The sequence below is a fragment of the Chelonia mydas genome, chromosome 3 (genome assembly GCF_015237465.2).
Source record: "Chelonia mydas isolate rCheMyd1 chromosome 3, rCheMyd1.pri.v2, whole genome shotgun sequence".
NCBI lineage: Eukaryota > Metazoa > Chordata > Testudines > Cheloniidae > Chelonia > Chelonia mydas.
Window position 1 is genome coordinate 22,674,227 of NC_057851.1, and position 8,995 is coordinate 22,683,221.

At 45.2% G+C, this 8,995-nt stretch overlaps 1 protein-coding gene across 2 annotated transcripts in view; it reads right to left on the bottom strand.

Annotated features, from left to right (window-relative positions):
- The window catches only part of KCNS3 (potassium voltage-gated channel modifier subfamily S member 3), a 30,843-nt gene extending 22,194 nt beyond the window's left edge, over nucleotides 1–8,649 (bottom strand). Inside the window, exons 1-2 of one of the 2 annotated variants that reach the window (XM_037894024.2) lie at nucleotides 8,459–8,649; nucleotides 7,591–7,739 (exon numbers count right to left, since the gene is read on the bottom strand). The gene's annotated coding sequence lies outside the window, so the exon portion shown is untranslated. The remainder of the gene's footprint in view (nucleotides 1–7,590; nucleotides 7,740–8,458) is intronic. The other variant, XM_043542233.1, reaches the window with a different exon arrangement.
- Between the last annotated feature and the right edge of the window lie 346 nt (nucleotides 8,650–8,995).

Genomic DNA, 8,995 nt, shown 5'->3' on the forward strand with positions numbered 1-8,995 from the left:
CACTCTGTTAGAACTAAGCTACTGAAACCTTACTGAAAGAGATGTTGCAATAATTAGATTTGTCCTTTTCAAAGTCAAACCTAATCTGATTTTCTTTAAAGTTGTAATAAAGAACATTTAACCAAATTAAAGAGTAGCTTCAGAATTATTAGCCAATTTGGTAGTTTATAATTATTTTAACAACTGAAAAACAATTACGGTTTTTTAAAGATACAATAAAATCCCCATATTAAAAGGAAAATACTGTTGAGGACAGTTCCCATGTTTTCTTTTTTAAATACCTGTGTTCTCGTTGGTAGTAAGCATATAGTACATTAATAGAATGCGTTTCATCCCAAAGCACATGACAAATTATGGGCCCAATCCTGCTCCCAATGACAAGTCCCATTGCTTTATGCAACATGCTCTCCTCAGACATCATTAGATTTCTGCACTGAAATCTGAATGGTAGCACCAGCTCTCATCACTGGGATGAGAGGGGATAGTATAGAAGCATGAAGCAGAGAATTAATATTTTATATGCTGATCCCAATACCCGAACCACTTTGGATACAGGCTGTAGATTTCTGCTTCACCAGCAACTGTGGACCATTAAGCTATTAACCCAAGAGCTGGAATGGTGCTAACTGTAAAGATCCCCAGACTGTGTATTTGCTGACAGCTTGTTCTGCAGCAGCGTTTGAAGGGACTCAGTTGCTGCAATTCTTCTCAAGCTCTGAAGAGTCTCGGTGGCACACACTACATATCACCACACCATAAAGAGTAAGAAATCAGCTCTGAGGGGAGATCAGAGGGAGTGTGTTTAGCTGTGCGTGCTGAAGTATAGCATGTTATGTTGGAACCGTACATTTGAATACATGTAAATCTATATAAGGGATACCAGTAGATGTATTGCTTAACAGCCTACATTGAAAAGTTATTCATAGTATTCCAAATAGTATTTAGAATATATTTTCTACTATTTATGTTTTCTGTGTGCATTAAATGTGTTTTTTACTAAGGCCAGGTCTACACTATAAACTTACATCAGGATAACTACATCGCACAGGGGTGTGATTTTTCAAACCCCCTGAATGACGTAGTTATATCAGCGCACCCCCCAGTGTAGACAGCATTACCGCTGCTCATGGAGATGGATGAACCACGCTGACGGGAGAAGCTCTCCCCTCGGTATAGTCTTCACTGACTGCAGCAGCATTACAGCAGCGTTTTAAGTGTAGACCTTCCCTAAGGCTATGTCTACCCTGTCACTTATGTCAGCAAAACTTACGTTGCTCATGAGGGTGGAATATTCACACCCCTGAGCGATGTAAGTTACACCAACATAAGGGCCTGTGCGCACAGCACTATGTCTGCAAGAAAGCCTCTCCCACCGACGTAGCTTTTGCCACTCACGGAGGTGGTTTTATTATACGAATGGGAGAGCTCTCTACAATGAGCATAGAGCATCTTTACCACACGTGCTGTATCAGTGCCGCTGCAGTGCCATACTGTACAGAAATGGCCTAAGAAACTGTACGGCACCCTCTTTGAACTTGACTGCGAACTATTAACGCCCACTTTTCAGGATTTTATATACAACAGTCCCGACGTTTAACTCTGTGTAGCGCGTTCTGAAAAGTCCTGTAAAGACAGGACTCTGGCCTGTGTTTTAGCAAAGAGTTGCACTGAGTTACAGGGAGAAGGGGAGTTTACAAGAGTTACACGAAATAGTGCCTCAGTGTCCCCCTTCCCTGTTACACAAGTGCTAAAGTCAATGGAAGCTTACAGTATCTCCTCTGGTAAAAATCAGAAGGGAGCTGCCCTCCAGCCCTGGCTAAGATAAGCAGTGCTCCCATGATGCTCCTGCCTAATGGCTGGTGTTAGCGAGAGCACCCCTTCCTGCTTCAATCTACTTTAACCACAGCTTGGGGGGACTGAAATACAAAGCTGACATTGCAACGGGCTGCCACTTTCCCAACCCATCAGCGAGGGGAAAGGGGATGAGAGCCAGTGGGGTAACAAATTATGCAAGAGAAATCCACCCTGCAGCTTAGAGATCCGTCCTGCAGATTGGAAAGGATTGTTTTCCTCTAGAGGAATTAATATGTACGGGATGCAGGTGAAAAACAACAATTCTTGTTACTGATGCCGGAGAGGAACGTTGTCCAACTGTTCCATGGAAATTTATATTGAAGCTGCCAGATCCAGAGGTCAAGCAGCTCTCATTGCCTGAGTTCTCACTTTCAGATGCAAATCTTCCTGGAGCTGTTTTGCTCCATGCCAATTGCAATCAAAACCACTCTTATTTCCATAGCTGGGATGTGTGATTGCACATGGTGGGCGTACTCTCACTCCCACATTAGCAAAGTCCTGTTATCCACTATTACAGTGAGGGAGTCAGATGTGCCACTGCACGTGGTCCTAAGAGGCCAACCATACTGGATTTTCTGCCCCTGAAGGGCATTCTTCTGCAGGCTGTCTCCCAGCTCCTCCCCCACTAGGCAGAGGGTAAGGCAGATAGAACAGAAGTCAGCAGGATCCACACCTCTTTTCACATTAACACTTCAGAGAATAGGAAGAAGGAGAAATAAATGGGATAAGCCACTGTGGTGGGGGCGAGGGAGCACAAGAAGACGGAGAATGGGAGGTCATAGCAAGGCCATGGAACACTGGGGGGCCCGAAGAGAATACATGTGGGTGAATGGGATAGAGACAACATGGGAGAAAGCCAAAGGGAACCTACACCACCTTACTGGAGTAAGGGAGAGGCAGGAGGGCTCAGTGGCGGAGCAGACAGTATAACATGGGGTAGCCAGAGAGAAGGGCTGAACAGGGATAACCAAATGGGCTGAAGCCATCAGCCCTTAGGAAAAAGGAGCTACTACTAAATGCTGCAGCACATCTCCTGAGAAACACAGGCTACCACAAGAGCGTTGAACCGGTCCTTGACTCTCTACACTGGCCTCCCACAGAATAGAGACCAGTTCAAGGTCTTGGTCCTTAACTTCAAGGCACTCAATGGCCTGAGCCCAAGATATCTAAAAGATCTCCTAAGGCCCCAGAATGAGAACCACAGTCAATAGCTCCACTCCTGAGGCACAATGGAACTCTTTACCATAAGGTTAAAGCTTGTCTATGTGGGAGACAGAGCTTTCTTGGGGGACAGTCTAGACTGGAAGAAACTCCCCAGCTTCACAAACTTCACCACCATCAGCTCCAAGTGCAAGGCACACTTCCTTGACCAGCCCTCCACAATTTCTTGTCCTGCCTTCTCTAACATAAACGCAGATCAGTGTGTACAAATCTATTTTTTTAAAAAAAATCCCTGCCAAAACACTACACTACACACAGAATTTCCTTGGTTGGGAGAGGTTGAGAGAGAAAGTGAACCACAGGTGACAGATATTAGTCATGCGAACTTCTGAAAGTGCTCAGATATAACATTGACTAGGGTAGTATAAGAACTTACATAGAATAAAATAGAACAGAATAAATTAAAGAACGGGGGGGGGGAGAAACAAGGAAAAAAATCAAAGGGGACAGAAAGATAAAAGCAGAGAGAATGATGAATATGGCAAAGAATAATGGAAGAGGACACAGAAGCCAGGAGGAGAGAAAAGGAAAATAAACTATGGGGATAGATGCTCAACTAGCATGAATTGGTGAAGCTCCACTGAAGTGAACAGATCCATGGTTCTAGTCTACACTTAAAAATTTGATCAGTCTAGCTACATCGCTCAGGGCTGTGAAAAATTTTGCACCCTGTACGATGTAATTAGGTCAATCTAACCCTTAGTGCAGGTAGGTCAACGAAAGAATTATTCCATCAACATAGCTATAGTCTCCCAGAGAAAACAGGAAAATCCCTTCTCTTGAAATAGGAAGTGTCTACACTACAGCGGTACAGCTCTAGCAGCTGTAGTGTAGATATACCTTAAGACCATTTTTACCAGCTGAGGATTTGGTTGTTTAAGAAGAACCAGACTAGGGGATATACATATTTTATAAACAGGAAGTGAGAGAAGCATGGTTTTGTTTTGATTTTGAAGAAAACAGGAAAAAAAGTGGGTAAAGAAAAAAAAAAGGAGAAGTAACTGAACAGAATGACTGGTTTCAGAGTAGCAGCCGTGTTAGTCTGTATCCGCCAAAAGAAACGGAGGACTAGTGGCACCTTAGAGATTAACACATTTATTTGAGCATAAGCTGAAGCGAGCTACAGCTCACTTCATCGGATGCATGCTTATGCTCAAATAAATGTGTTAGTCTCTAAGATGCCACAAGTACTCCGTTTCTTTTTGAGCAGAATTAGAAGTTCATGAAAATGGAAGATGGGAGGAGAGAAAGAAAAAGCAGCAAAAAAGAGAAAAATAAGCTAGAAAATACCCACAAACAGTAGGCTAGTGGAATAACTTATTTATTCATGAGCCTCCAATTTATTTTATTGTATTTCCCCTGGCAGACGTGCCACAACTCTGAAGTTTGAGAGCAAGGGAATAATGTTGCTTTAGGGATCTGAGTCTTGCATTTAATACTATTACAGCTGGAAATGGCCCACCTTGATTATCACTACAAAAGGTCCCCCCACCCCTGCTGGTAACAGCTCATCTTAAGTGATCATTCTCCTTACAGTGTGTATGATAACACCCATTGTTTCATGTTCTGTGTGTATATAAATCTCCTCACTGTATTTTCCACTGAATGCATCCGATGAAGTGAGCTGTAGCTCACGAAAGCTTATGCTCAAATAAATTGGTTAGTCTCTAAGGTGCCACTAGTACTCCTTTTCTTATTACAGTTGGGTAGGTCTTTTGAAATGTAAATGCCCCAGTGGCAGGTAATTGCATTCTTCAAATGGCAAGGCTTGACAGAGAGGGGGATGTTGTAAAACAACTGAAAAGAATCTGAGAGGGATTCAAAGGAGGAAGGTAAACAGGAGGAGTGGCCTGTTTATATATAGTCAGGATGGATGGAGACGACTGTTCCTCCGCTAAAGCTAGAGCAGTCAGAGCCCCAACACAGCATCCAGATTCTTAAGGGCAAAAACAAACAAAAATACACAAATGCCCTTATCTCCTTGCTAACTGGTATTTAATTTACATTAGAATGGCTGGGTATGTAGAGCTTGATTCACTTCTGTTGGCACTGAGGAGTATAAATAAAACCGGAATGGAGTGCAGGCAGCTACAGGTTAGGGGGCAACACTCATTCCAGGAGACAGGACAGGTTGCGTTTCCAACACTGATTTGACCCAGGGGCTCTGCCAGAACATTCCCATACATAGGGAGCACCAGTGGCAGAGGCTATCAAGGGAATATGCTGAATCAGTCTATCCGTAAGCCTGGCAACGCCACCTCCCCAACCACTTGCAAGTTCCCTGGTGGAACAGGAGTTTGAGATGCCTTGTGCAGCTGCATCTCAACTCCAGGCAGACTTTTTGCACCCAGGAACAATGGCCCAGGTCCCCAAATGTATTTAGGAAACCAGTGGAAGTTAAGAGTCTACATACCCTTGAGGATTTGGGCCTCTGTGACATTCATTCTGTCAGGGCTGAATCAAGCCACCAGTGTTGATATTAACTTGCTGACTTGATTGTTACTATTATTCTTTGGAAACTGTAATTAAATTCTTAGGGTAATCTTGATTGCCTGATTTATTATTCACTCTGGCTTTTGATTGTTTTATTCTTCCCTTGGGAAATTTTGATGTGCCTGGAGTGGTCACAGAGGGAATGTTTCTTGGTAGGGTAGATCCATCCCCATCATCGTATCCGCTCATTATACTCCACACCTGAACATAGCCATTATATGGCTAACTTACCCCCATAGCTCAAGGTCTGTACTTTGACCCGTTAAACTTTCACCCCCAATCGGGGAGACTGCAGATTATTTAATCCTTACTCCACCAGCTCCTAAACCGAATTTCGCACCCCTTGATAATCTGTACCTTATTCCCAGATAACCAGAAACTTCTATGCCTAAACTCTGTACCGTTTTCTTTTTATTTCAACATTATCTTAATAAAATTATTACCTTTTTTTGGTGCAAAGGACATTTTAGGACAAATTCTGATCTCACAAATCTAGAATATTGACTTCAACGGAGTGACTCTGGATTTACATCAGTGTAACTGAAATCAGAATCTGATCCCTTCTCATTCCCCTTCTTCTGTTTGTATTTAAGGACATCTTGTTGAAGGACTGCTGACATTTTTGTTCTTGGCTTAGTGCTATGAATTATATACATATACGCACGCGCGCGCGCACACTCAGTTTCTCTGGCAGAAAGAACAGAGGAAGGATGCACTCACTGGCTCCTCTTAGAAAGCTGCTTTACATCCTAAATTACCAATATACTTAGTAGATTTTACTTAATTAAATAAGTTTTCTTAAATTGTTCTTCACTTTCAATTAAGTCAAGTGGTGTTGCTCTCCTTTATGTTTGTTCAGCTATGAAAAATTTAATCTAACACCATATTTTAAAGAAGTATTATCAGGACATAACATCCTGTTTTTACTAGTAGTTTAAATTCAGAATCTTGAAACTATTCAAAATTCAGATTTTCCACCATTAGCCAATATTCCCCCACATACAATTCAGTTCAACCATGGGCTTTGGGGGACACATTTCCCTAGATCTCTCTGCTCTTGTCACAAATAATTGCTTGGCGACAAACTGGCAACACCCCTAACTGATTCTTTCACATACTAAGCAAAGTTGTAAAGCCAGTTGTTTCTTGCCAAACTTTCAGGAAACCTGGCCAATTGTTGCTAAAACGAATTATTCAATTCCAGTTGATTATAACAATGATACATTTTCTTAGAATACTGCGCTCACGATCAAGGAAAATGGCTAAAATAAGAAACCATTGCCCAGAATGCCCACCCTCTGAAAAATCAGTCTCCTTTAATGCATCTCATGTTGGACACCCAAAAACTGAAGCACCCAGAATCACTAGTCACTTTAAAAAAAAAAAGAATTGGCTCATGGCTATACATAGTGAATTGTTGCTTACCTATAGATACATTCTTTTTATTGCACTTATTTAGAACAGGTTTCAGAGTAACAGCCGTGTTAGTCTGTATTCGCAAAAAGAAAAGGAGTACTTGTGGCACCTTAGAGACTAACCAATTTATTTGAGCATAAGCTTTCGTGAGCTACAGCTCACTTCATCCTCACTCCTTTTCTTTTTACTTATTTAGAAGTTACTCTAACTCATTCCATCTTTCCACCTCTTTTAGTGATAGAAGCTTAGATAACTTTAATTCTGGGAAAGAAATTGTGCTAAAACGATTTGTTGGTAGATCTGTAAATTCTGCTAATGGAATCAATATACTCCTGCTGTTCAAGTCTTCAGGTACACGCTCCCTCTAGATACATCACTGGTACTCTGTTTAAGACTATAGCTCACAAAGACCAATCAGCAGTTGTACTTTGCATTAGGCAAGAATAAACTGTGTTGGAATGGGGCTGTGTCAGACTGTGATCCCTGGAAAAGAGTTCTGAAAGTGAGCCATGAGGATTTTCATTGTCTCATTGAAACACAGATTAAAATTCTTCATTATAAGAGGGAGGCACTTTAAAAAAAAAAAAAACCAACAAAAAAACCTACCTTGATCCACAAGCAGGGAGTCTACCTCCAGCTTAGCAAGTCCGATTTGAGCCTGCCATCCATGGGAGCTGTTTCAGATCCTCTTGGCCAGTCTCTTGTTAGGACTGAAGGCTGTTTTAAAGCTACTTTCCTTTTTGTCTCACTATGTTCTGAAAGGAAAGAGTGAGCTCCGCAATGCGAAAGGGACTCAGCTATGCACCTATTGATCTGCCCTGGAGAAGCTACGAACGAGAGTGACCCTTCCCAGCAGCAGCGAAACTAACTAGCTAAGCCCCAGCCTCTCGTCCAAGATCAGACGGGAGTAATCACCATAATTGCAGACGTTTCTTCTTCCAGGGGCCAAAGGGAGCCCCGAGTCCTCAGCCTCAGCCCAGGGCGCTACTGACCCCAAATATAAACCAGCGACTTTCTCGCGTCCAAGGGGACTAGATTCGAATTAGCTGATCAGCGCTGGCCCCAGGGCAGAGCCAGCGGTGTTCCCCGCACGCAGGGCAGGCGGGGAGGCAGGGAGTCTCCCCACACGCTGCACACGAAAGGCAGAAGAGCCTTCCCCGGGACGAATCGTCCCCAGGCACCCAGCAGCAGACGACAACCGAAGCAGCCCCTCAAACTACACGGAAACTTGGACCGCAACTCCGCCAGGGGACTGGAGCGAGGAGCAGCGCCGGGCTGGGAAGGGGGGTGGCCGAGAGGCAGGAACGAAGTTGACTTCTTGCTCCACGGCGCTGGCCGGGGTTCAGGGTCGGGGGCAGCTGCTGGAAGTTTTGGGCTCCCCGCTGGGCTTGCCGCCGTAAGGGGCGGGCGGTGTGAGTGGGGAGGGGCGGCCCGGCTGGAAAGGCAAAGCCGCCGGCTTGACTGACAGACATACCTGGGGCGGGGGCCGCGGCTGGTTCCGGCGCGGAGCTGCCCATCCACGCGTCTCTCCAGCTCCCGCAGCGAGCCCCGCGGCCCGGCCCGGCTCGCCACGGCACGGCGCGGCGCCGGGGAAGATGCGCAGGGAGAGGTGGGCGGGGTTAGCCACGCAGAGGCGCCTTCCCCATTGGATTTCCCCAGCCCCTTGGCCGCCGAGTCCCAGCTCCGGCTGGGCTGTGCGCACCCCCACTGCGGACACAGCGCCTCCCACCCCGGACTCAGCCTGCCCCCCCGCCCCGGCCGTCCGGGGACACCAAGGGCGAGCTCCTTGGCGCGGTGCGAGACAGGAGGCTGCCAAGTGCCAGCAAGTGAAGCCGCCGCTGGGATGGGACCGGGAACATCAGCGATCCTGGGCGCTGGAACCCCAGCCAGCCCCGGCATCAGAGCAGAGTTTGGGGCGGAGTATTTGCTCTGTTACCTCTCCCACCGGTGTGTGTGTGTATTATTTACCCGCTGGGGACAATTAAAAGAACTCACCGGACACATATCACTG